The 16,157-nt window shown below is 47.2% G+C and overlaps 1 long non-coding RNA gene across 3 annotated transcripts; it reads left to right on the forward strand.

Moving 5' to 3' along the window:
* LOC108637986 lies at positions 10,661-16,157 on the forward strand. Of its 3 annotated transcripts, XR_001919499.1 has the most exons (3): positions 10,661-10,769; positions 10,975-11,202; positions 14,681-16,157. It is a non-coding gene; the product is annotated as an uncharacterized LOC108637986 (long non-coding RNA). The 3 variants fall into 3 exon arrangements; XR_001919498.1 differs by lacking the exon at positions 10,661-10,769 and having other exon boundaries at positions 10,776-12,528; XR_001919497.1 differs by lacking the exon at positions 10,661-10,769 and having other exon boundaries at positions 10,776-11,202.

Here is a 16,157-nt window from a genome sequence, read left to right on the forward strand (position 1 = left end):
CCCCAACAGCAGAAAAATGGGCCAATGGTCTAAATGGACACTCCTCAAAGAAGGCATCCACATGCCCGGAGAGCACATGAGAAGGGGCTCAGGATCCCTGTTAAAGAAATGCCAACCAAAACTGCACCAAGATATCTGCTCAAACCTGTCAGACGGGCCCTTTTCAAAAGTCTACAGACAATGGTGGAGAGGTTCTGAAGAAAAGCTAACTGTTCGATACAAATGCTGGGAATGTAAATTGTTAGCCAGAATGGAGAACAGGGAGAAGATTTCTTAAACAAGAGAAAAGTGAGTGAAATTACAACACTCTCAAACCCCATGCAGAAAAAGAAACTCCAAATTGATTAAAGAGCTAAATGGAGGGACGATTACCCTAGACTCTTGAGGAAAATACAGGCAGAACATGCCTTGACATAAATTGCACCAAGTTCTTTTTGCATCAGTTCTTAGACTAATGGAAAAAAATTTTTAAACTCAACAAAAAGGACCTCATTAACCTCAAAACCTTTGGCACAGCAAGGAAAATACTAAATGAAGGGCGGGGAAAAAAACCCCTCAAAATGGGAAAAAAAAAAAGTTTGCAACTGAGTTTAAAAATGGAATTCACCTCCAAAACATGCAAACAGCAGCTTAATATCAAGAAAACAATCAATTCAATTGAAAAAAAAACAGGCCAAAGTTCTGAATGAATATTTGTTCAAAGAAGGTATCCAGATGGCCATAAAGCACCTGAAAAGATGCCCAGGATCATTGTTAGAAAAAAGTCAATCAAAACTGCGGTCAGGTATCAGCTCACACGGCTCAGGATGCCATCTTCCAAAAGATCTACAAAGAATTAAATGCTGCCAAGGGCGAGGGGAACAGAGCATCCTCCTCGCCTGTGGGGTGCGGGTGTTCATGGGTGGGTGCAACCATGAGGGAAAACCATGGAGATTCCTTAAAACACTAAACACAGACGTAACGCATGATAAGGCAAGCCCACCCCTTGCCTTAGATCTGGAGAAAATCATCAGATGATTTTTAAATCATTTAAAATGATTTGTGCACCCCAGTTTTCAGGGCAGCACTGTTGACGCTATCCAAGACAGAGCATCAACCAGGGTGTCCATCAATAGAGAAGCGAAGAGACGCTGGAATACACTCAGCTATCCCAAAGAATGGAGAAGTGTCATTGTCAGGAGCATGGAGGGACTGAGGTTTATCATACTGAGTGAAGTCAGTCCGAGAGGAAAAGAAATATATCACTGATGGGTACAATCTATAAATTCACACAAATGAACTAATTTATAAACAGAAAGAGACTCACAGACTGAGAAAACCAACTTATGGTTTTTTTTTTAAAGGTAGGGGAAGGGGAATATTGAGAGTGTAGGACTGACGCATACACACTGCTTACTATCAGATATAATCCTAAAGGACCTACTGTTAGCACAAGGAAGTCTGCGGAGCACGCTGGAAGAACCTATTTGGGAAAAGCCCCCTTAGTAGAATCGATGTATGTCTGTGTATGACTGAATCAGGTTCCCGTAAACCTAAAACAACACAACAACAGAAATCAACTCGACTCCAACAGAAAGTAGAAACTGAAGCTGTTAGTTGTTCAGCCGTGTCTGACTCTGCGATCCCATGCACTGTCGCCCGCCAGGCTCCTCTGTCCATGGAATACTCCAGGCAAGAATTCTGGAGTGGGTTGCCATTCTCCTCTCCAGGGATCTTCCTGACCCAGGGATTGAACTCGGGTCTCCTGCATTGCAGGCAGATTCGTTACTTTCTAAGCCACCAGGGAAGCCCAATAGAAAATTAAAATTAGCCAGAGGGAAAAAAAAAACAAAAAACAAACCTCCAAAGTCTGGAGCATGAAGAAATGCTGCCGCCTTGTGGCCACTTTTGGTAACAACAATGGAAACCTCTGTGCTAATGGGTACTTAAAAGTCAGTCGCCAAGCCTGAGGGGATGTGGGAAAAAACATCTATCGTTAACAAATGCCCTTGGGTAGGTTCTGGAAAAATATTTCAGATGAGGACAGATGGTCAAGAAGACAATCTCGAGAGATCATTTTTGCTCACAATGTTGTTTCTTTTTAATCACACAAAAAGCTTTCAACATCATGAATCTTATTAAAATGCAAATCAAACTAAAATGAGGTATCAGCTCATACCTGTCAAAACGACCTTTGTCAAAAAGTCTACAAACACTAAATTCTGCAGAGGTTGTGGAGAAAAGGGAACACTCCTACACTGATGCTGCCAGTGTATGTTGTTAACGGCCAGGATGGAGGAGACGGTGGAGGTTCCTTAAACAGAGAAAAGTGAAAGAATCTACATCTCTCCCTAACCACTTGCGGAAAAAGAAACTCCAAATCAATTAAAGAGCTAAATGGAGGGACGACTACGCTAAACCTCTCAAGGAAAATATACGCAGAACATGCTTTGACATAAATCGCAGCAAGTTCTTTTTGGATCAACTCTTACAAGAGGGAAAATTAAAGAAAAACTCAACAAAAGGGACCTCATTAACCTCAAAAGCTTTTCAACAGCGTGGAAAACCCTAAAGGAAAGAAGAAGACAAACCTCAAAATGGGGGAAAAAATGTTTGCCACCAAATTTAGCAACAAGCAGTTCATCTCCAAAACATGCAAACAGTTCATACAGCTCAATACATATATATATATAACATATATATATATAAAACAATCAACCAATAGAATATGGGCCAAAGATCGAAATGGACATTTGTCCAAAGAAAGCATCCAGATGGACATAAAGCACATGAAAAGATGCCCAGGATCACTGTTAGTGAAATGCCACTCCAAACTGCAATGAGGTGTCAACTTACCCCTCTCAGAATGACCATCTTCGAAAAGTGAAAGTATTAATCACTCAGTCGTGTTTGACTCTTTGCAACCCCATAGACTGTAGCCTGCCAGGCTCCTCTGTCCATGGGAATTCTCTAGGCAAGAATACTAGAATGGTTGCCGTTTCCTTCTCCAGGGGATCTTCCCAACCTAGGGACTTGAACCCAGGTCTCCCGCCTTGCAAGCAAATGCTTTACCATCTGAGCCACCAGGGAAGCCCTTAGTCTTCAAAAGATCTATAAAAGATTCAGTGCAGCTGAGGGCAAGGGGGATAGGGGCTCCTCCTACACTGTTTCAGAGATGTATATGGGTGGGTGCAGTCACGAAGGAGAACGGTGTGGAGATTCCCTAAAACACCAAATACAGAGTGACCACCTGATCTGGCAAGCCCACTCCTTGTCTTCAATCCAGAGAAAATCATAATTTAAAATGACACCTGCACCTCTATTTTCAAGGCAGCACTATTGACAACCTCCAAGACAGACCATCCACCAAAATATCCATCAATAGAGAAATAAAGGGTAACCGGTCCATCTATATACTGGAATACACTCAGCCATCAAAAAAAAAACGAAGGAAATAATGCCATTGGCGGCAGCATAAATGGACCCACAGATGATCATAAGTAAGGAAAGACAAACATCCTAAGATATCACTTCTAGAAGAAATCTAAACATGGATACAATAAACTTCTTTAGAAAACAGAAACAGCCTCCCAGACTTAGAAACAGCACTTATGGTTACCAAAAAATGAAAATTTGGGGGCAGGGACAAATTAGTAACATGAGAATAACAGATACACTAGTGTTTATAAAATAATCCACAAGGACTCAGTGTAAAGCACAAGGAACCCTACTCAACACTCTGTAATGACCTACATGGGGAACGAAGCTGAAAAAGAACATAGAAGTCATGTGTAAATTATTCAAGTTGCTGTACACCTAAAAAACAAAACAAAACAAAACAAAACCCACCACAGTGTAAATTGTCTATATATTCCAATTCAAAATAAGTGGCAAAAATAGAAAGACAAAAAAAAAAAAAAAGATTCTATTCTCCTCAGGACTCGGGACCTGGGCTGATGTCACATCCCTGGAGCCTGAGTAGGCTTGGGTCCCCAGGCTGGGCTGTAGTGGGGCTGAGGGTCTGGGGAGGCTACGCCAGGCAATGAGCCCCCCACCGCGATAGACATGAACTTCCTTTCCCCTCTGTATGAGCCCTCAGTCTCCAGATCCAGGCGGGTCCTCCTGCAGCAGCACCAACCATAGTGCCCCCAAAGGATGGTGGGGCCTCTGGACTGGAAGAACTTTGCAAAGTCCCCTGGGCTCTGCGTCTCCTGATGGTGGGGTTCCCATCTCCAGCTTCCTTACTTAGCGTCACCCCACCTGTGGATGACACCCCCTTCTGCAGAGTGCTGTTGCAATCGGGATCTGTCCTTGGGATGGAGGGTAAGGGGGAGGAAGTAAGGAGACACAAGTCTTAAGCATAGCCACTCTCACTGACAACCCAGAAATAGGACGTGCCCTAAGGCTCTGGTTGCGCAGGTACCCAGAGTTGGGCATGAAGAAATGCTGCCACCTTGTGGCCATTTCCCACAACAACCGCTTGAAAGCCGAGGCTGGTGGGTATACACAAGCCTGCCCTTAAGAAAAGCTCTGGGGTAAATCACCGGAAAAGAGTTCAAAACAGGGCAGACCTTCAAAAAGCTAATTGAAGAGGTAAGTTGTACTCACAGTGTAGAAGATGAACAGGGACCTGGAAAGATACTCAACATCACAAATTATAAAGAACTGCAAATCAGTGCTAGAATACGGTTTCACCCTACACTGATCAGAAGGACCATCACCAAAAAGTCTATTCTCCCAGTGTTTATTGCAGCACATGGAAGCAACCTAGATGTCCACGGACGAAGAAATTGTGGTATGTATATACAATGGAATCATCAGTTCAGTTCAGTCGCTCACTCGTGTCCGACTCTTTGCCACCCCATGAATCGCAGCACGCCAAGCCTCCCTGTCCATTACCAACTCCTGGAGTTCACTCAGACTCGCGTCCATCGAGTCAGTGATGCCATCCAGCCATTCCATCCTCGGTCGTCCCCTTCCCCTACTGCCCCAATCCCTCCCAGCATTAAACTCTTTTCCAATGAGTCAACTTTTCGCATGAGGTCGCCAAAGTACTGAAGTTTCAGCTTTAGCATCATTCCTTCCAAAGAAATCCCAGGGCTGATCTCCTTCAGAATGGACTGGTTGGATCTCCTTGCAGTCCCAGGGACTCTGAAGAGTCTTCTCCAAAACCACAGTTCAAAAGCATCCTTTCTTTGGCGCTCAGCCTTCTTCACAGTCCAACTCTCACATCCATACATGACTACTGGAAAAACCATAGCCTTGACTAGATGGACCTTAGGCGGCAAAGTGATGTCTCTGCTTTTGAATATACTATCTAGGTTGGTCATAACTTTTCTTCCAAGGAGTAAGCGTCTTTTAATTTCATGGCTGCAGTCACCATCTGCAGTGATTTTGGAGCCCCCCAAAATAAAGTCTGACACTGTTTCCACTCTTTCTCCATCTATTAGCCATGAAGTGATGGGACCGGATGCCATGATCTTCGTTTTCTGAATGTGGAGCTTTAAGCCAACTTTTTCACTCTCCTCTTTCACTTTCATCAAGAGGCTTTTTAGTTCCTCTTCACTTTCTGCCATAAGGGTGGTGTCATCTGATTATCTGAGGTTATTGATATTTCTCCTGGCAATCTTGATTCCAGCTTGTGTTTCTTCCAGTCCAGGGTTTCTCATGATGTACTCTGCATAGAAGTTAAATAAGCAGGGTGACAATATACAGCCCTGACGTACTCCTTTTCCTATTTGGAACCAGTCTGTTGTTCCAGGTCCAGTTCTAACTGCTGCTTCCTGACCTGCATACAGATTTCTCAAGAGGCAGGTTAGGTGGTCTGGCATTCCCATCTCTTTCAGAATTTTCCACAGTTTACTGTGATCCACACAGTCAAAGGCTTTGGCATAGTCAATAAAGCAGAAATAGATGTTTTTCTGGAACTCTTGCTTTTTCCATGATCCAGCAGATGTTGGCAATTTGATCTCTGATTCCTCTGCCTTTTCTAAAACCAGCTTGAACATCAGGGAATAAACAGTTCACGTATTGCTGAAGCCTGGCTTGGAGAATTTTGAGCATTACTTTACTAGCATGTGAGATGAGTGCAATTGTGCAGTAGTTTGAGCATTCTTTGGCATTGCCTTTCTTTGGAATTGCGAATGAAAACTGACCTTTTCCAGTCCTGTGGCCACTGCTGACTTTTCCAAATTTGTTGGCATATTGCGTGAAGCACTTTCACAGCACCATCTTTCAGGATTTGAAACAGCTCAACTGGAATGCCATCACCTCCACTAGCTTTGTTCGTAGTGATGCTTTCTAAGGCCCACTTGACTTCACATTCCAGGGTGTCTGCTCTAGATGAGTGATCACACCATGGTGATTATCTGAGTCGTGAAGATCTTTTTTGTACAGTTCTTCCGTGTATTCTTGCCTCCTCTTCTTAATAACTTCTGCTTCTGTTAGGTCCATACCATTTATGTCCTTTATCGAGCCCATCTTTGCATGAAATGTTTCCTTGGTATCTCTGATTTTCTTGACGAGATCTCTAGTCTTTCCCATTCTGTTGTTTTCCTCTATTTATTTGCATTGATCGCTGACAGAATGTGGTCCACTGGAGAAGGGAATGGCAAGCCACTTCAGTATTCTTGCCTTGAGAACCCCATGAACAGTATGAAAAGGCAAAATGATAGGATACTGAAAGAGGAACTCCCCAGGTCACTAGGTGCCCAATATGCTACTGGAGATAGTGGAGAAATAACTCCAGAAAGAAGGAAGGGATGGAGCCAAAGCAAAAACAATACCCAGTTGTGGATGTGACTGGTGATAGAAGCAAGATCCGATGCTGTAAAGAGCAATATTGCATAGGAACCTGGAATGTCAGGTCCATGAATCCAGGCAAATTGGAAGTGGTCAAACAAGAGATGGCAAGGGTGAACATCGACATTCTAGGAATCAGCGAACTAAAATAGACTGGAATGGGTGAATTTAACTCAGATGACCATTATATCTACTACTGCGGGCAGGAATCCCTCCGAAGAAATGGAGTAGCCATCATGGTCAACAAAAGAGTCCGAAATGCACTACTTGGATGCAATCTGAAAAACGACAGAATGATCTCTGTTCATCTCCAAGGCAAACCATTCAGTATCACAGTTATCCAAGTCTATGCCCCAACCAGTATTGCTGAAGAAACTGAAGTTGAACGGTTTTATGAAGACCTACAAGATCTTTTAGAACTAACACCCAAAAAAGATGTCCTTTTCATTGTAGGGGACTGGAATGCAAAAGTAGGAAGTCAAGAAACACCTGGAGTAACAGGCAAACTTGGCCTTGGAATGCGGACTGAAGCAGGGCAAAGACTAATAGAGTTTTGCCAAGAAAATGCACTGGTCATAGCAAACACCCTCTTCCAACCACACAAGAGAAGACTCTACACATGGACATCACCAGACGGTCAACACCGAAATCAGATTGATTATATTCTTTGCAGCAAAAGATGGAGAAGCTCTATACAGTCAACAAAAACAAGACCGGGAGCTGACTGTGGCTCAGATCATGAACTCCTTATTGCCAAATTCAGACTTAAATTAAAGAAAGTAGGGAAAACCGCTACACCATTCAGGTATGACCTAAATCAAATCCCTTATTATTATATAGTGGAAGTGAGAAATAGATTTAAGGGTCTAGATCTAATAGATAGAGTGCCTGATGAACTATGGAATGAGGTTCGTGACATTGTACAGGAGACAGGGATCAAAACCATCCCCATGGAAAAGAAATGCAAGGAAGCAAAATGGCTGTTTGGGGAGGCCTTACAGATAGCTGTGAAAAGAAGTAAGTCAGAGAGCAACAAATATTGTATATTAATGATATATATGGAATCTAGAAAAACGGTATTGGTGAGCCTGTTTTCAGGGAAGGAATGGAGACACAGATATAGAGATGGGGCTGGTGGACCGGGGAAGGAAAGAGTGGGGCGGATGGAGAAAGTCCCATCGACATAGATACACAGCCAAGTCTCAGACAGATAGCCTGAGAAATTGCTAGCTAGTGCAGGGACCCGCCCAGCACTCTGTCATGAGCCAGAGGGGTGGAATGGGAGCAGGAGATTCTCAAGGGGTGGGATATATGGAAATAAATATAATTACGACTGATTCACGTTGATGTATGGCAGAAAACAACATGACACTGTTAAGCAATTTTCCTCCAATTAAAAAATAATGAAAAATTTTTAAAGATTGATATGCTAAGTCACTTGAGTCCTGTCTGAATCTCTGTGACGCCATGGACTGCAGAGTCCATGGAACTCTCCAGGCCAGAGTACTGGAGTGGGTAACCTTTCCCTGCTCCAGGGGATCTTTGCAACCCAGGGATCAAACCCACGTCTCCAACACTGCAGACGGATTCTTCAGGAGCTGAGCCACAAGGGAAGCCCAAGAACACTGGAGTGGCTAGCCTATCTATTCTCCAGTGGCTCTTCCTGGACCTAATGAAGCTGAAAATTTTTGCACAACTAAGGAAAACACCGACTAGAGAGCTATGACATACTGGACGGGAGAAACTAGTTACAGGGTCACGTAGGATTCACTAATATGAGGACCTGACCAAATAAGCAAGCTGGCGTGTGCGACAAAAGCGGCAGCAGACGCACCGATAGTTTGAATGACTAGTGGTTTCTAGCAGGAGGGCAGGGGCTTCAATATGGGGGAGGAGGAGTGGGAGGTACAGACCGCTGGGAGGAAGACAGGCTCCTCTGTCCATGGAGTTCTCCGGCAAGAACACTGGGATTGGGTTGCCATTTCCCTCTGCAGGCCGTCTCCCCCACCCAGGGAAGGATCCCGTGTCTCCTGTGTGTCCTGCATCGGCAGGCGGATTCCTGAACACGAGTGCCACCTGAGAAGCCCTAAGACGGCTTCAAGGAGGGATCGTACACCACGGGGAACATAGGCAGTGTTTGGTAGGAGCTGTAAATGGAAAGCGCCTTTCAAAATTGTCAATGCAAGAACTTAATTTTAGAATTTAAAACAAAGGAAGCGAGCTGAGCCTGGGTGTGTGAGTAAAGGCTCCCTGGACTGGAGCCCAGGGAAAGTGAGGGAGGCCGATGGTGAGAGGTCTTGGGGTGGGGTCTAGAGTGTGGGACGAGGGTAGGCTTTCCAGGCTCCAGCTGGGACCAGGCTGAGAAGGGCAGGATTTTTGTCAGAGGGGGTCAGGGTGGGGCCTCCAGCATCTGCAGGAGCTCTGTAGGAAAGCGAATGCCCACCTCGGAAGTCAAAAGTCATGCTTCAGCCGAGTTTGAGAGATGCTGAGATGTGTGAGTAGGCAAACCAAACTGAGACCAGAGTGGAGGCAAAACAGATCCAGGGTCCAGGGAAGGGATGGCATGAGGACAGAAGCATCTAGAACACGGGGAACTGAGAGGGAGGAAAGGGTGGAGGGTGTTGACCTAGGAACCTGCAGAGCCAGAAGGGTAGGATCCCCACCAGAGTTCTTGGAATGCTTAGTCAATAGACATTGATAAGAGGCCACACAGGAAACTCAGACAAGGTTTTATTGGAGCTCTGGGTGCATCAGGAAGGGAGTCAAACAAGTGACAAGTTGCCTTGTTTGCTCCTGTGGGGTGAGGGGGTGTCGGGGCGCATGTGGGGAAATCTGGGCCATTAAATGGGGTGAGGGCCGGCTGGGTCCAGCGCTGGGCTGGAGGGCTGCATGCGAGGTCTGCCCAGCCCCTTGGTGGTGCTCTGTGCAGGCATCGCGACCAGGCCCCTGCTTTAGCTCTGCATTTCCAAAGGGGTGACTGGAGTTTTGATCTTTTTTCATCTCGTGCATCCTTTGCCCCAGCCGTTCACGTCCGTAGAGTTACATTTAGTCCCTTGTCGTTTCCTTGTTGTCTGTGGCTCAAGAAGACGTGTGTCCACGTGGAAGCACTGCAGTCCAGGTCCCAGCCTGTCTGAAATCTAGAACCTGGAGAGCGGGGAGGGGCAGAGAATCGAGGATGGGGCAGGCCTAGGAGTGTGCAGAGCCCAGAAGCATCTAGAAAAGCCGGGGATGGGGGGATGAGTTTAGGGGGCAGGGGTGAAGAGAGGGGCATTGCCCTGAGGGATGGGAGGGCAAAGTCAGGGTGAGGAATAACTCTGATAGGGGAGGGACAGGGCTGCATTCCCAGTTTCCCTCCTCGAGGCAAAGAGAGGCCTCCGGGGCATCCAGCGCTGGTGGAACCGCCAGCCTCCCGGGCCCCGCCTTGGGAAGCACGGAGCTGCTTGGAGTCCACACCCACCGCCGTCCACACGCTTCCCCTCCGGGGCGGTCCTTACACTCCGGGGGCTCCTCCGCGGCGCAGAGCTTCTCCCTGGCTCTGTTCTGACCCTGGTCTGTCCCTTGAAGACGGGCGCCCGCGCCCTGTGCCCCCGCCTCGTCTCGGGGCCGCCCGGGTTCCTCCGGCCCCTCGGCTGAGCTCGGGAGCCCGTCTGCGCAAGCGCCGCCCCTGCTGCGCACAGGCCGCCGCCTCACGGCTCCCCGCGCCGCGGAAGGTGCCCTTTGAAACCTCGCAGCCTTCCGGCCCGCTGGGACTCAGGGCCCTCAGCCCTCCTGCCCCCACGACCCTGTCCTTCCAATTGCTCCTGGCTTCCCTCCAGACCTCCTTGCCGAAATTGGGCCTCTGTGTACTGGGGCCAGATTTCCCCCCAACCTCGCCAGAAGGCATGAGGGAATCTTTGTTTCCCGACCTGGGTCCTGCCTTCAGCCCATGAATTTGACTGGTGGAGCCTTAGCCAGCAGACCACCAGGGAAGCCCCTACATGGATTATTTGGTGAGAGATTTTCTACAGACAAAAGGCTGGTGGAGGACTTGACTGGGGGTTTCTTCTGGGAAAGCCTCAGTGGGTCCTGCTTGGTTACCATCCAGCCCTTCCCTAGTCCACCCCTGCCTGGCGTCTCCGCCCTCCAGGAGAAGGAAGTCAGCACGGAAACAGGCGGGAGGCCACGTGAGAGTTCAGATGCCCTTTATTTCTTTAGGGTGAAGTGTACACCTTGTCAGGGTGGCTGAGCGGTGAAGAAGACGCCTGCAGCGCAGGACATGCCGGGGACTGGAGCCTGGTCTCCGGATGCGTAAGATCTGCTGGTGTAGGAAATGGCAGGCCACTCCAGTATTTTTGCTGGGAAACCGCATGGCCATTGGAGCCTCGGGGGGGCCACAGCGCAAAGGGTCACAAAGAACGACTGAACAGGCACACAGGCGGGAAGGTAAGATTTGGGCGTTGCCAGCAACAGCAAAAATTCGGTTTCTATGTTTTGTCCTGCTTCTTGCAGTGGAGGAGCCAATACAGGAAGGCAAGCTGGTAATCTCTGTCTCCTGAACACTGTTATCATCTTGTCAGTGATGTCCCTCCAGGTTCAAATCAGTCCTGTTGGTTAGGCAGGCACGTTTGGCACGTGTAAATCATAAATCTTGGTGATGAAGATCCCACAGTGCTAAACTTTTTAACGTGATCCTGCATTTTCTTGAGACTTCGCCAAGATCACATAGATACTGGAAGTGAAAGTGAAGTCGCTCAGTCGTGTCCAACTCTTTGCAGTGTAGCCCAGAAGGCTCCACGGTCCATAGGGTTCTCGGTGCAAGAATACTGGAGTGGGTTGCCATTTTGTTCTCCAGGGAATCTTCGTGACCCCGGAATTGAACCCAGGTCTCCCGCATTGCAGGCAGAGGCTTTACCCTCTGAGCCACCAGGGAAGCCCATGAGATACTGAAGTGGCAGATAAATAGAGATTAAACCGTGAAGACTTCAGATCTCTTTTGACAAAACATCGGCTTAAATATAAATAAGATCTTATTCTGTAAAGAACTCAGGCCCAGCTGGTTCCATGCCACGGAACCTATCTTTTTTAGGGCCCATCTCATCAGACCTTTGACTAGGGGTTTAAGCAGCCATGTGAAGGGTGTCCAGGCCTGCTCCATTCTGTATGCTTGTAATTGATCTTCTACAAATTTACTTGCTTTCTCTGTGAGAACATTAGCAAGTGTATCTTGAAGAGTTTCCATTAGCTCGGTCTTGGTTAAAGAAATCAATCTCTCCATGCCAGAAAAGGGAGCTTGTGTGAGTGTGTCTGTTCCTTTCAGTCCACGTCCTGAATTTATTTGCTCGGTATGAGCAATCTCCTCCACTTGTTGTATGTTAAGCGCTTTACAGCGCATAGAATTTTTAAAGTGCAGTTGTAACTCTTAAGTCAGATTTAAGTGCTCCACTTTTTAAGACAAAGTAGGCTTTTAGAGCTCATAAAATTTCTAAAGGGCAGTTGGAAATCCCCAGTTTCCTGATAACTTTCATTTGTCAGCGGTCTAAGTTGTCAAAACTTTTGATTGGCTCTCTTGATTTCCGTGCACGTGGACAGCGCGTGATCACCATAGACTCCTGTTATAATGATGGCACATGACGATTTGACCTTTAATGTGATTGGTGCAATTATGGAAAGTCCCTGGTGTAAGAAACGCCGCGGGAAGAAAGAGCCACCTCTACGGACCGTTGATCAGAGCCATTATTGGGCGGTCGCTCTCGGACAGAACTCCCGGGGGTGGGTGAGCAAGGAAGCAAAGGGAGTCTGGGGGGTATGAGGGGTGGGGAAAGGTTTTATAGCCAGGGCCGGGCTCCCATATAAGGAAGAAAGCACAGGCTCAGCGGTGGTTGGTGTCCAAGGGCTCCGTGTCGGCACCTGATTGGACGGCTTGGTTGTCGGCCCGCCTCCGGGACTTGTCTGCGGCACTTTTCCGGGGCATGCCTCGACATGCCCCGACATGCCCGACCTTGCCCGACCTTTCACCTGGCAACAACCCTGCCCGCCGCTGCTTGCCTTTATAAGTCAGGAGCTTGCGGCAATAAAGCGGAACTGCTTAGAGGCAACCCCTGTCGCGTTTGATTGTCTCTCGCTCGCCGAGGGGCTGGGTGGAAGTGACAAAAAACTCTCCTGACTCATTTTCTTTCTTCTCTTCTTTTCTGATCTGTCCTTAATTCCTTTTTCGGGAGTTTCAGTGAACTGGAGAACGGTTGTGGAGGCAATTGATAAGTCCTGGCTAGGGCCACTCTCTGGCGGACTTTGAAGGCCCCGCAACAAGTAAGCCTCAGTAACTAGAGCCCGACCGGGTGAAACTCCCCTTAAATCATTCTTAACTGAGGACGTGGCCTAGAACCTTCCCTGTGGGCACGGGTCAGGCACTTAAAGGCCATTAGGGCGCCTGCCACTTGAAGACTCCCGTGACAGGGTAAGGGGGTCACGGAACGGGCTAGAAACCTCTAGGGTGCCCGCCCCCAGCAAGAAAACTTCCGTGCAACGATGCAGGCACAGAAACAGTTCCAAAAGCATACCATAAGCCCAACTTTCTGGCCGCCACCACTCCCGGTAGGATTTTTGGTGGTTGTCCTCAGTGACTTTTCTTTCTATTCTCCCTCGGCAGCATGGGAAATAACATCGGGAAATCTGATGAGCCCGCACTCAAGGCACTGAGACATATGCTCATAAGCAGGGGACTCGAGATTTCTGACCCTCAGGCCATTAAGGTCTGGGGGACCATTGTACGGTTGGCCCCCCAGGTTGCTTCGGGCAGTCTGTTCTCTTGGGACACTTGGGATCGAGTACAAACCCTTGCTAGGCAGTGAGAGGTTCAATACGGTGGGGAGCCCCCCATAGGGTTCTGTCTGACCATTTCGGCCCTCAAGCTCTGCTTTTCACGGAGTGAGGAGCGTGTCCCTGATACGGGTGCCCCCAATTCAAAATCAGAAAAACAATGGGAAATTCCCTGGCCGATAGAGCGGCCTCCCTTACAATCCAAGCTTGTAACTTACAAGATGCCTATGATCTTCACGATCTTACTCATATAAATTGGAGAGGGCTACATAAAAGGTTTCCACAGATCCCTATTAGAGAATTAAAAAAAATTATACATACTCGTAAATCCTGTCTTCCTTATTTACAAGTACCGCCTTTACAGCCCCCAGGAGTAAACCCTCGAGGGCTAAAAAACCCAATGTGCTGTGGCAAACTGATGTAACCCATTATTCTCCTTTTGGAAAACTCAAGTATGTTTTTGTGTCTATTGACACTTACTCTCATGCCTGCTGGGCTACTGCCCACACAGGAGAAAAAGCAAAACATGCTCAAAGCCATTTTTTACAATGTTTTGCGACGTTGGGCCTTCCCCATCAAATAAAAACAGATAATGGCCCTTGCTTCATCAGCCAGAGCTTACAGAAATTCTTCCAACAATGGCACATTCGTCATAACACCGGAATCCCACATAATCCCCAGGGACAAGCCATAATTGAGCGCCACCATCAAATTTTAAAGGCTCAATTACAAAAACAAAAAGGGGGAATAAGCCCTCACCAGCAACTTGGAATGGCACTCTTTAAACATTTTCAATTTTTCAAAAAATGAACCGATACCATGTTTTCCAAAACATTGGTCTAACCAAGAAATAAAACCTGAAATACAAGTGAGATGGAAAGACCCCATCACTAGACAGTGGAAGGGGCCCAATCCACTCCTTACAAGGATTCGGATGCATATTCCCCATTGGGGACCCCAGCCCTATATGGGTTCCAGCAAGGAATCTTAAATTTACACCACAAGAGAGAGGTCAAATCTCAAAATCTGACACAGATTAAAGAGACACTCACATATTGAGCCCAAGAACAAAAAGTTCCTGAGGCAATCTTTTCTTCCCTTTCAGATCATCGATGGCGGTGACCCTGGTGGACACTGCTCCCGGTGATCGTCGGATTACCTGTCCTCTCCTTGCTGACCTTCGTCAGTGCCACGGCTGTGCAACAGTTTTTAGAGAAGCCTGGGTTTAATGACACACAAGGCCATCAACCATGAGGGTACAACAGTGTCAGCATCCGTACTGGGAGTTCAACAAGCTCAGACCATCGAGGTTATAAACATATCCAGTGCCTCTGCTCAAGGATTTCAAACCAGCTCGAACACCTGAAGATCCGCCATAATGGGACTCCAACAACAGCTTGATCTCCACGCCAGAGCGATCGAGACGTTGAGTGTCTTGGCGCGCATAGACTGGGATGTGAGATACCCCAGCTTTTGTCTGACAGCTTTTCCAGTGTTAAATGAGACTCTAACAGGTGAAAAAGGGAGCAATGGATCTATGGGACTGGGTACAAAGTCCATTTACCTGGTTTAAAAATGCCTTCTATTTGCTTGTTTTTGTTATTCTGCTTGTTGTAATGTTAAAGGTAAAAAATCTCACAGCCCACAATAGGTGCTTACAGCAAAAAATAGTTATGCTTGCCCAGGTCATGGAAAAGGAGTCCCACATTGGGCACCCACAAAATCTCTGGATTAATTTAGCCCTTCGAGAGATTAACCGAGACATATAAATAAAAAAGAGTTCTAGATACCCATCATCTAGAGAGATTCCGCCTAGCCCCCAAGAGGTGGCTGGATAGCCAATGACGGGTAAGACCCTCAGAGGAGGGCAACCTAAGACAGGCACAGCCGCGAGAGGGGCTGGCGAGGCTGGAGGTTGGCCGCCTACAGTTTTACGCCTTGCCTTACAGAACATCAATACAAATGTCTCCAGGGCTTAAATCAAATAAAAAAGGGGGAGATGTGGGGCCCTAAATGGGAAACCTTAAAGAGAAGGGCTAGCTTTGCAGTTGGAAACTAAGATGGCACCTGGTGGAAGAGATAGGTGCGTGGTCTAAGAGGTTTTCAAAACTTTTGATTGGCTCTCTTGATTTCCAAGCACGTGGACAGCACGTGATCACCATAGACTCCTGTTATAATGATGGCACATGACGATTTGACTTTTAATGTGATTGGTGCAACTATGGAAAGTCCCTCGAAACCCCCCCCCCCCCCCCGCCGCTTGCCTTTATAAGTCGGGAGCTTGTGGCAAAAAAGCGGAACTGCTTAGATGGAACCCCTGTCGCATCTGATTGTCTCTCACTTGCCGAGGGGCTGGGTTGGCGGACAGCAGGCTCACCTCTCCTCGGGACCCCTCGGCTTTGCTGAGGGAAGTTCCACTGCCTCTCTCTTTCTGCGGAGCACCCCCCGCATCAATGTTTCTTTATCTTTACCTTCTTATGAATAAAAACACTAAATATGTTTATTAAACACACATCTTGTACCACCTAAAGAAAAATTATGCTTTATGAAATCTAATGTTCGTAAAAAGAAATACAATTCAA

The sequence above is a fragment of the Capra hircus genome, chromosome 18 (genome assembly GCF_001704415.2).
Source record: "Capra hircus breed San Clemente chromosome 18, ASM170441v1, whole genome shotgun sequence".
NCBI classification, from domain to species: Eukaryota; Metazoa; Chordata; class Mammalia; order Artiodactyla; family Bovidae; genus Capra; species Capra hircus.